The sequence below is a fragment of the Schistocerca americana genome, chromosome 4 (assembly GCF_021461395.2).
Source record: "Schistocerca americana isolate TAMUIC-IGC-003095 chromosome 4, iqSchAmer2.1, whole genome shotgun sequence".
Classification (NCBI taxonomy): domain Eukaryota; kingdom Metazoa; phylum Arthropoda; class Insecta; order Orthoptera; family Acrididae; genus Schistocerca; species Schistocerca americana.
This window is the reverse complement of record NC_060122.1, coordinates 317,616,897-317,629,402: the sequence shown is the minus strand read 5'-3', so window position 1 is coordinate 317,629,402 and position 12,506 is coordinate 317,616,897. Positions and strand designations below refer to the sequence as shown.

Genomic DNA, 12,506 nt, shown 5'->3' with positions numbered 1-12,506 from the left:
ATGTGACTGCCATTTTTCTACATAATTTTATTTGCCTTCTGTACTGGATTCTTGGCACATGCCAAAGATGTTTGCCAATAACATTCGTATATTTACGTAATTACATGGAACTTTAAATCAGCATATTAATTTAGATGTTGTGCAAATGCCAATGGCGATGTGTATTACATTCAAACAGAATAATTGAGACGTTGATATCAAAGGTTATACAATTTCATTTCTACATTGTTTTATCTTTATTAAAGTATCATGCAAACAACGAAATGTAACAATGAGAATATTGGTGAAATTTTTGATTTGTTGGCTGGGGGAGAGGAGAGGATCTTTTCGTTCATAACAATGTTAGTATGTTTCGTTGAATATGGGAAAACTTGTATTTCTTCTAAAATATTTAGCAAGTTACTTCTCACGGCAATGTGAAGGATTGACGAACACTGTGTTATGTCATTGGCTCAGTATTTTTGATTTTTAGGTGTGAGTTGCACGAAGATAAGTTCATGCCAGTGAGATTCAGCCATTTTCTGATTCTTGTTTTGAAATATCCTCATGTTTCTCCTGTGTATATTTTTTCACAGATACCGCGTTTGACCATGAACCTGTAGATAGTTCCCTAGGCCTCTATGGAATGACAAATTCGTTTCCGCACTGTGTTCTGAGTGTTATACACAGATGGAATTTTTGAAGCGAATGAAATGATGCGCTGAAGCGAGTCCAGCAGTGGGTAAACTGGGCGTTGGAAGGGGCCGAGAACGAATGGGGAGGGGGGAAGGGGGGGGGATGGGGTCGTGAGCAGACTGAGTCAGCCGTGAGAAAGCCGGCGACCTGCCCGCCGTAACAAGTGGCCTCGCGTCGCGGAATAACAAACATTCCCCAAACGTTCATCAGCTCCACTCGCCATCTGCTCCGCGAGAGAAATACTAACCTGTTCTGCCAGTAGCCGCCGGCTGCTGCCTCCGGTGCGCCGTATGTCTGAGCTGCCCTGCGCCCCCCTTGACGTGGTTGTTGATCCAGTTCTTTTACCGCTAATCCCTTCCTTCATATTTTTAAAAACTACGCAAGAAGTAAGATTGTTTGGTAACAGGTCACATGCTAGATTACATTTTCGTACGCTAAGATAATACATTAATATTTGTGATTAAAAAGTTAAATAAACAACACTAGTGTTCCACAATAGTAAATGATAATTAACTGAAACCCTCAGCTGCCGACAGGTGTTGTTGATATACCTCGATGGGGACAGCTGAAAATGTGTGCTCTGACCAGGACTCGAACCTGGGATCTATTGCTTACATGGCAGACGCTCCACCCATCTTTTTCTTTTTTGGCATTTTATTCGTTGTTGATCGTTGTGTTTGGTCGTTGCGGACGCCACATGACATCCGTTCAAGTTCGTTTGTTGATCCTTCCACTCAGTTTTTTTTTATTACAGAGACGAACCAGCTCTCTGACCGAACACGCTGAGCTACCGTCCCGGCAGCCACCTGAGCCACGGAGGACACAGATGAATAGCGCGATTGCAGGGACTTGTCCCTTGCACACTTCCCGTGAGACCCACATTCCCAACTGTCCACAATCTACATATGTAATGTACCTAATAGGTATTTGCCCATCCACTCATTACTCGCACACACTAAGGTGACGATTCCCGTAAGAGTTCGGGCAACCTATGCGCATTCGCACAGACGAAGGTCAATGGCCGAGAAGCCTTTAACTATATATATGAAGAAAGTAGCTGTTCTGGGGTCCCCATCGAGGTATATGAACAACACCTGTCGGCAACTGAGGGTTTCAAAAAAATGGCTCTGAGCACTATGGGACTTAACTTCTGAGGTCATCAGTCCCCTAGAACTTAGAACTACTTAAACCTAACTAACCTACGGACATCACACACATCCAAGCCCGAGGCAGGATTCGAACCTGCGACTGTAGCGGTCGCGCGGTTCCAGACTGTAGCGCCTAGAACCGCTCGGCCACTCGGCCGACTGAGGGTTTCAATTAATTATTATTTATTCTAGAGAAGCTGCACGGTCATCAACTGTATCTGTTCTTTCGAGAACAACTACTATCTTCATCCCACAATAATATTTATTTGATACTTCGTTGTGACCAGCTTTCGGCTTTTTATGCCAACCTCAGGCAACACTAACAGTTAGTCCACACATCAGTGACAGTTTTTAGCTGCACAATAAAATTTTTCCCAAGATATGTTACTTTTCACGACTATATACCTACACAGAAAACACAAGAAAATGAAATACACAGAGAACCTTGTTATTGTTGTTGTCGTGATCTTCTTTCTAAAGACTGGTTTGATGCAACACCATTTGCTACTCTATCCTGCAAAAGCCTCTTCATCTCTGAACAACTACTGCAACCAATATGCATCCTTCTGAATATACTTATTGCATTCACCTAGTTCGGTCGCTGCATTCGACCGAGCCACTGGAGACTGCTGGCCCCTCTAGAGGTATTTGTACCCGAGGGACAATGGACACACAACGGTACACTCGCCGCGGCGAGGGTAGCAACAGGGGATGGACTTTCAGTCGGTCGGCAGTCCTAACTCGTGGCCGCGCACCATGTTGAACGGCGTATATACATATTTTTTGACTTGTAAATATGAACCTGATTGTGAATAATAAGTGATTACCTCAACTGCAGTCATTCATTACAATTCGAGCGTCGAATTCGCCCCCGACTCCAGCGTCCAACATCACTATGTTCACAAATGGACTGTTGATATTTTTAAAAATAGCTGGAATACCATATATCGATATCTGTAAAACTTAGTTACTGGCACTCGATGTGTTGATGAGAGTATCGATATATCGACAGTAAAATGTCGACGTACTGATCTACAAAAATATCGGCTGCAAATTGTAAATATACTGCCGGTTTTAGAGCTGCACATTTCAGTACTGATTTATTATTATACATTCTGTACATCAACAAGCTAGCAGCCTGCTTATCCCCCTTAGAGCAAGAACTGAGAGGAAAACGATGCAAATTCACGCTTGGTGGCACTACTCTGCTAACAATGGTAACTCAGGCAAGTGACACTATAAAACGTGTCCGATGTGTCCTTCGTTCCGTTAGGTCACATATCCGATTTGTCTAGAACACTTCATGTCGGCTTCTCTGTTTCTGAAAACGCCAGCGATCTAGAAGCTGTTGTGTCAACATTGCGTGGTGAAATTAAACGTTGAAGTTTCTGTTAGTAGCGTCGATTACGTCATCATTTACCCTCACACACCTCCACCCACCGCAAAGACCAATCTTATCATTTAAATTATTTTAATCATTTTCAGCAACTATTTTTGATGAATTCCGAAATGAAGAAATAGCACTTGCGTTAAAATTTGTATTTAACGCAACTGGTGTGCTATTTCTTCCAATCGGAAATCTTATTCCATTCACATCGCCACCCTTACCCATTGCAATCGGACTTCTTTGTACCACCTAAAATTGCGTTACACAGTCAAAGAGGAAGACTGGGCGTGATGAAAGCTCAAAGAGTAGTAAAATTACTTCACATAGTGAAAGTAAAATTATGTTCTACTGCAATTTCAAAAGAACAATTTCAAATATTTATGTTGTCATATCGTATACCTGGAGGAATTATCGCCAAGATATCGATATTTACTTGACGGAACGTCAATATGTGGGCATATCGATAAATCTATATTCCAACTGCAGCCCCAGTTCACAACACTACCTTCTCTAGTTTTGGATCTTACGGAAGAGCGGCAGTCATTCTTCTACACACATTCAGACACAACATTGAAAGTATTCGCAGCAGAGTTCAAGTGGTCATAAGGGCTAAGGGTGGACACATAGTCTATTAATGTGCACTAAAAGATGTACGGATACTTTTGATCAGATAGTGTATACAGAGCATTTCAAGAATGAGTAGTTACTGCCGTTGTGGAATACACAGTTAAATACACGATCAGCCAGAACATTATAAGCACCTACTTATGGCCGTTATGTCCACTTTTGGTACGAACAACAGCTGCGACGCTTCATGACACGGAAGAAATATCGCCCTGGTAGGTAGCTGGAGCAACTTGGTGCCAGATATCCACACCCAAGTCACCTAAGGTCCCTTAAATTCCGCGAAGTGGGGGAATGACCTCTGACAGCAGGTTCGATCACACCGCAGATGTGTTCGATCAGGTTCTGATCTGGCGAGCTGGAGGGGGAGCCCATCAACTGGAATTCGCCACTGTGTTCCTGAATCACTTCATCACATTCCTGACCTCGTAACATGGCGCATTATCTTGTTGAAAAATATCACTGCTGTCGGCAAACATGATCGTCATGAAGGGGTGTACATGGTCTGCCGCCAATGACGATGCTCCGTGGCCGTCATTGTGCCTTGAACGAGTTCCACTGGACCCATGGGTGCCCACGTGAATGCTCCCTAGAGCATAATGGAGCCGCCACCAGCTTGTCTCCGTCCCGCAGTACAGGTGTCGAGGAACTGTTCCCCTGGAACAAGACGGATTCGAGCCCTCCCATCAGCATGATGATGAAGGTATCGGGATTATCAGACCATGCCACGTTCTGCTACTGTGGCAAGATCCAGTGTTGATTGTCACGTGCCCTTTTCAGTAGGTACTCCCGATGTTATGGTGTTAACATCGGAACATGCATGGGTTGTCGGCTGCGGAGTCCCATCATTATGAGTGTCGGTGCCTGAGTATTCAGACGCACTTGTACTCCGCCCAGCATTAAAGTCTGATGTTAGTTCCGCCAGAGTTCGCCGCCTGTCCTGTTTTATCAGTCTGCCCATCCTGCGACATCCGACGTATGTAATGAGGGATGGCCGCCCAACACCACGACGTCTAGACGTGGTACCACATTAGTTTCGTCACATTTTGTAGACATTCACAGCAGCACTCCTCGAACGTGCAACAAGTCATGTAGTTTCCGAAATGCTCGCGCCTAGCCCCGGGCTGTCAAACATAGATAGATCCCCTTCCTTCCCCATTCGGCACCCGGACAGCAAACTCACTGACAGTACATGCACCGTGCGTGTGTCTGACCAGTAGTAAATGCTGAATAGGTGGCGCTGCTAACGCCTGGACAGGTTTATATTGACAGTATAATGTTCTGGCTGATGAGTTTGCATCTTTCATGACCCGGAGGTGGTCTGATTTTGACCGAAGTCATAGATAAAATAAAAAAATTGACTACAGCTGTGTATTAAATGATGCAGTTCATAACGGTTAAAGGCATTTGCAATAGCACCTAAACACAATTAATTACGTAACTACTTATTTTCGCGATGATATTTAAATATATATGAGTGACCTTTGTAAGCACAAAATCGGAAACCTTTTTTTCTGTTGCATTCTAGTGACACGCAGCAACCGAATGTTGTAGTTAGTAAAGAAACGAAGTAATTGTAGGTAAGAACGTCAGTCTGACAGTTGCCGCTGGATATCCATTACACGAGCGGCGTTAAATAAGTAATGCAGCACATTTTTTTTCTGAAAGCAAGTTGATTTTATACAGGGTTCTAATACGCAATTTCAACATAATCTTTCGTTCAGTGCGAAGGCATTAAGCCACCTTGCTGGGACAGCATATGCGGCCACATGACAGCACTCTACTGGTCGACTTCGGAGCCAACATCCTGCTGCATCAACTTCCTCCCCATCACCTACGTACTGCTTCCCATGGAGTGCATCCTTCATTTGTCTAAACAGATAGCTGGCCACGGTGGCCGAGAGGTTCTAGGCGCTTCAGTTCGGAACCGAGCGACCGCTACAGTCGCAGGTTCGAATCCTGCCTCGGGCATGGATGTCTGTGATGTCCTTAGGTTAGTTAGGTTTAAGTAATTCTAAGTTCTAGGGAACTGATGACCTCAGATGTTAAGTCCCATAGTGCTCAGACCCATTTGAACCATTTCTAAACAGATGGAAGTCGGAAGGTGCTCTAGATCCGCGCTTTAAGGTGGAGGAGGATAACAGTCCAATAAAGTTTTGTGAGCTCTTCTCTGGTGTGTCGACTTGTGTGAGGCCTTGCAAAAATGGTTCAAATGACTCTAAGCTCTATGAGACTTAACATCTGAGGTCATCTGTCCCGTAGAACTTAGAACTACTTAAACCTAGCTTACCTAAGGACGTCTCACACATCCACGCCCGAGGCAGGATTCGAACCTGCGACCGTGGCGGTCACGCGGTTCCTGACTGAAGCCCCTACTACCGCTCCGCCACACCGGCCGGCGAGGCTTTGCATTCTCATAGAGAAGAAGTCAGTTTCCATTTCTGTGACGCAGAACACGATGAAGCCGTTTCTTCTATTTCCGTGAGGATACACTGCCGAGTTGATAGTTGCACCTTGAGGGAGGAAATAAAACAGGATAACCACTTCGGAGTCGCAAAACACCGTCGCCATGACTTTAGCGCCTGAGGGTGCGGCTTGTTCTTCGGAGGAGAGGTGTGTGGCGCCACTGCACGGATTGCGGTTTTCTTTTCTGGTTCGAAGTGATGACCCCATGTTTCATCTCCTCGGAAAACGTTCTATCGCCCTTCATTGCTCTGTACAGTCTCCTGTTAGGCGGCGAGGAACATAGCGGTCACACATCTTTGAGTACCTCAACAGGTGGTCGAGCCTGTCATCTGTACCAACAGAGAAGTCCAGTTGAGCAGAGAGTTGTTTGATCGAGATCCGTCGATGACATCCGCACATTCCAACATTGCAGGAGTGGAAGCTGTGTGCGGCCCGTCGGAGCGCGGTAGATCGTGCAAGTTTGAGAGGCTTCGTTGCGATGATGAGAGAACGCCTCGCTCAACGACTCACCGTGCTTTTGTTCACTGGCAGGTCTGCGTGGTTATTTCTCAAGTGCCTATGAATATCTGTAATGCTCTGTTTTTCTGCCAAAAGAAACTCAGTGGGAGTTCTCTGCTTGGAACGCTCTTCCTTTGCAGAGACCGTTTTGAAGACCACTTTCAGCGCTATCGGAACTTAATGAAACTATAGTGGCTGAAGCGGGAATATTCCACGATGTGCAGCAACAAATTCCGTATTTTTTCAATTGAAGTTAGCGGAGAAAAGACATGTATTGCTTTAGTTATAGAACGCCCATCGTGGTAGGGACCACTGACTTTACATTCGGCTGGTGTTCGTCTCACAAGGGAATGCTCAGACTTATCATGTCGAAACCTGTGTTGCTTTTTTTACCACTGTGAGTTAACATTGCAAGAAGTCTGTATGCAGAATTTTAGCTGCTGATATGACCTGGAAGTCTGTAAACAATTTTATGAAGTAAGACATGACTGTCGCATGGTTTCCGCGCTTATAACTGCCTCTTGTACAGCCCTGACCTCTCTCGCTACGTTATACCAACGCCATCTAGGGACAAGGTGGCGTTAGCTACGCGCCGCTCTCCTGCCACAACAGTGAGAGAGCTGATTCCCCCAGTGAAAGCATCGTATGATAATTAAACATTCGTTGACAGATATGGCTGATATGTTATCTACAACATTCTTTCCAAATAGCTATGAAATAGACACAAATAAATATACGGTTTAGAACATGTCCAATTTTATTTCTTGTAATTACCGCAAAAATTGGAAATATTGATACAATGTTCAAAACATAGGTTTTTTGTGCACCAAGAACATACAAGCAAAGACGACATATGACAGCCCTGCGAATCACAGACGTTGTCAGATGTCCGTAGACAAAAGTGGGCTGGTGTTAGGAATGAATCAGGCCTAATATCAGTATATTTCGAGGAGTGCCACACATATTTAATCAAATTCTGAAACCGTGGGGAGGAAAATTGATAATGTACTACTGATTGCAGCTTGAGAATATTGCCACGGTAACAGACAGGAAATTGCAGTGATCTGCACACAATAATTTTCTCTGTTAGTTTTCTGTAAAATGCCCTCCACTGACAGAAAAATTCTCTGTCTAAAGGTTGAATTACGTTCGTCGTGCCGGGTGGAATCTGAAGTATCTCTACTTCTTTGTCAGAGTGGGCTCGAAATACAGCTTTTAATGAATCAGACCTTTTATGACCTGACCACGAATCTAGAAGGAGAAGAGATTTATTCCCGCAGAACGGAAGAAAAGCATGACGCATGAAAAGTGTAACGTTTTCATTTCCCATTTTTCCAGACTTCGATGCGTCTACCACAAGAGTGTTTGCGTAGAACATTGTTCTTTCGACACGTAGCCCAATACTTCCAGTTGGTTCTTGAAGACACACATCTAGTTTAGGCAGCAGTGAACCATCCAGACTAACTATGGACATTATAGTGTATGAATGGCTGAGTGCAGTCATGGACTGCACAATCGCCTCAATATGTTTTTCCCCTTTGAAACAGTGTTCTTTTCGCACGCATTTCTATTTGAAAACCTGACTGATCTGCATTGTACGCGTACGATTCACTAAAACTAGCGATCCTATTTTTTGCATTCGTAAGAAAAGCTTCTATCATTTCGATTTGTGTCACTTCATTTTCCGACCTGTTTCTCGATACAGATTTTGTTATTTTTCTTGCCACAATTTTATGTGATCTTTTGAAACGACTAATCCAACTTTGAGATGCTGTAAATTCTTTAGCGCCTACCACGTTGGCAATCTCTAACGCCCAGTCACGCAAAGTTATATCGCTGACACTAAATGACTGTTGTCTGGCATCGGTAAATAGCTCAAAAAGTCGCGCATTTACCTCCGTCGCAATTTCCAGTCGACTCTTACGTCGTCCAGCGACTTCCTTTTTCCATCTATACAATTCACGTTCAGAACGGACAAAGCGATACTTACTTTGAACAGTACTGACACGTAGACGTTTCTTACCACTTTCGTTCAACCAATACGTCACCGCTTTTTCTTTGTCTGATAAGGTAATTGTAGTTGCTGGCGTTACTTTCGGAGATAATTGATGATGGTACGAGGCACTATCACTCGAAGAGTCTTCATGAGTGCAACTTTCATCGGTGTCTTCGCCGTCTGTAGATTCACAGTCTGCAATATCGAGTGTTTCAGTTGTTTCTAGCCACGTGTCTGCGCCATTTACATGCTCGTCTAGAAGTTTAACAACCATGTCGCACAACACATAGTCTTCACGCGTGTTTTCTGTTGATTGCTTCATTTGGCGTCTATGGTATATCTCCATGGCAAGCAGCAAAACATTTACAGGGTTCGCCATCACCTGTGAGGAGAGATTGAATGTTCACCGTAAAGTGGCTTGCGGGGTATAGATGAACATGTACAGAACATCTTTCACATCACTAACCAGTTTCAGGACGGTATGTTTCGAAATACGTACCAGAAATTAAAAGGACGTGCATGCCACAGAAACGAATATTCGTTTCCCCTTTCCACCAAAACCGTGCAGCGGTATTCCTCTTTAGTGAACGCCGCGATAAGACGGCCGCACTTCCCGACCATGCGCACAACGCTCGCGACTCGCCACTTCCAGGGGTGGCCAACCGTCACTGCAACCGCAAAGCAGGAAACACAGCCATGTTCGTGATTTTTTTTTTTTTTTTTAGGTGACTTCCAGTTCATGTCAGCAGCTACAATTTTGCACACGGACCTTTTGCACAGTTAAATAACAGTGTTAAAAAAAGTAATACATGTTTCGGCATGACAAGTCTGACCATTCCCTCGTCAGTGCTGTGACAGGCGTGATGCAGACGTTTCTGCCGGAGACTGTCCTTGCTGCAGAAGAGCGAGCGCGCCTGGGAAGCGGCTGGCCGGCTGGTCCGCCGCCCACGCACGGCGCTCGGCTGGCAGCAGCGGCAAACCCTGATGCGCCTCTGGCTACGGCGGGCGGCGCCGGCCACGCCGCCAGACGGACAACGACTACCTTGCCAGCCGCCCACTCCCGTCGCTGCGGCGTACGAGTTGCGCGGTATTTTTCATGCGTTAATGGGAATTCCTAGCCGAGAGTTCGTTGGAAATATCCATAGGTCATTAGAGAGAGTCCTACCGGACTGTCGTACTGTCAGGAGCTGAAAGGAACATAGTATTCAGCCCAAGTCTTCCAATGACCTTTAATATTGGGACTGTATGTCTCGGATGAAAATAAAAGTGCCTGATTGCTAGTTACTTACATTACTTATGATTGTGTGTTCTGTAGGTCTAAACTGTGAACAAGGTGTTCACATTTCACGCTTTGACTGTAATAGCAGGTATCAGTTAGGTACCACGCGGATCAGTGATCCATGTCGAGGAATGTACAATTTATGTGTTTCAGAAACATGTTAGAATGACATCCATTATGAGCGAAAGAAACACGCGACACTTGTGCAGTAGCTTCTTCTTCCTGTGTTAAGAACTTTTAAGGACCGCGTTACCAATTTCAGTTCTTAAACTGTTTCTTCCAGCTTTCCTTCATTGTTTTAATCTTTCTTTTTCCTGTCTTTGGTCCATTTTGTGTCAGTTTTCCTTCCCCTTACACTTTGGAATCCTTCCAGCAATAATGTTTTCTCTCTCTCTCTCTCTCTCAATCATATCATTATCATCCGGATTTCTTTCCAGCCAGCCGGATAGGAACTTTGTGAACGATATGTCTCCATTGGTTTCCGTCCTGGTATAGCTTTTATCTCACCATTGCATCCCACGTTACTCTTCTCCTCTTGAGATCTACACTAATCTGTTATCTCCATCTCTACCTAAGCCGCCCAGTCGGTCTTCTTCCTGATACCTCCATCTCGAAATACTGATATGGAGTTCGAGTCGGGTGTATTCGCTTCACATGACTTAACCAGAACAGTCTTGCAGCGCTCATTCTTTCCTCCATGGTCTAGGTCACCTGCAGGTCTCTCCCTACATATTCGTTCCGACTCTGTCACTCCCGGTTTTTTGTACAGCTGACCTAAGGATCTTCATTTCACATGCCTGTACCTGACTCACTTCTCTCTATTTGTATCACAGGTCTTCCGAGTACATGCCACGATTGGCAGGAGATGGGTTTTATAGAAGGCCTATTTAACTCTTAAAGGGATTCCTTTGTCCTAGACTAGGTTTCGTACTTGGTGTAAGAAGCTGGATCATTTGCTGCTCTCTTTAAAGCTTCCGGTCTGGCATTTCCGTCACTTGATATGACACTACAGAATAAATGAAACTTTCAGCACGTTCAATCTTCTCTCCTTCCAGTATGTTGTTACGAGGTATGGGTGTCCTATTCCTCTTGATCGCCACTGACTTGCTCTTACTCACACTCAACTTGTATTCTTTAAACATTTTATTCCAGTAATCAAGTCTCCTCTGAACCTCCATTTCCGTCTCTCCCCAAACGGCGATGTCATCAGCAAAACCAAAAGCATTGAGACTCTTCATTCTCTACTTCCCTGATTTCTTTCGTGATTGTGTGCATAAGTGTAATGAAGAATAATAGGAAACGTGAACTGTCTTGTTGAACACTTTTCTTCGTCTTAAACCATTTCGATCTTCCACCTCCCACGTGTACACTGTTTTCAGAACTTTCATACAGTATCTGATCTTTCTTAATTATTGAATCGGGAACATTAGGTTTTCTCAAGCATTTCCATATTTTACCCCTTGGTACACTGTCGTATGGTTTTTTCAAATCCAGGAACACTATTATTCCTTTCCAAGTACATCTTACCCCTTGAATTCAGGTGAGTGTAAATTTCTTTGCTTAAACATTTGAACATCTGCTTAGTGGTCTGGTTTGTGGGGCGCTCAACTCCGCGGTTATCGGCGCTCGTACAAAGTCCTAATTTTTACTCAGTCCTATTTTTTCACATTGCAATCCAGCCACTGTCACGAATGATGATGATGATGATGATGAAAGTGATGAAATGATGAGGACAACACAAGCACTCAGTCCCCGGGCAGGGAAAATCCCCAACCCGACCGGGAATCGAACCCGGGACCCCGTGATCCAGAAGCAGCAACGTTAGCCGCTAGACCACGAGCTGCGGACGACCTGCGTAGTGAGTCTATTGTCATATATTCATTAGATAGTCCCAAAAACAGTAATATCCTCTTCCTTATCATTCTGATACCTATTCAAAGCTCTGACAAATTTCTTCTTAATCTCCGAAACGCTGCAATTTACTGAGTACTTAATATTTTCTGTATAATTATTCTTTATAAAATTTCTATTTATCAAGATCATAATTTCACTACTGTGTTGCAGTGCTTTACTTTTATAAATAAGCACTCTTTGTAGGTATTCTTAATTATACCATACGCTTTTTCCATCTTGTGTATCCTTTCCTCTAAAGCAGATTTTTCTAGAATAGTCGTGACAAATTTTTTCTACCTTTTCTATTTGCCAAATAACTACCTGCATTATTAAAAATTTTGAGCACCTTTTATATTCTTCATATATTTTGTTTTCTCTGCCCAAAATTCTTATACCTGTCGTGTTGGCTGTCTCTTACTGATGATTGACTTACACTGCTGAGTCTGTCAGGCTTTCAGATAGTATGGCAAAATCATCTTCAAACGCTAGACAATTTATTGCAACCCTCTCGTTTATTCCCCAAAGCACGAGTGACGATAT

General features: G+C 44.0%; 1 protein-coding gene across 1 annotated transcript in view; it reads left to right on the top strand.

Annotated features, from left to right (window-relative positions):
• The window catches only part of LOC124614068 (LIX1-like protein), a 307,684-nt gene that overhangs the window by 26,216 nt on the left and 268,962 nt on the right, over positions 1 to 12,506 (top strand). The gene's annotated exons all lie outside the window — the stretch shown is intronic.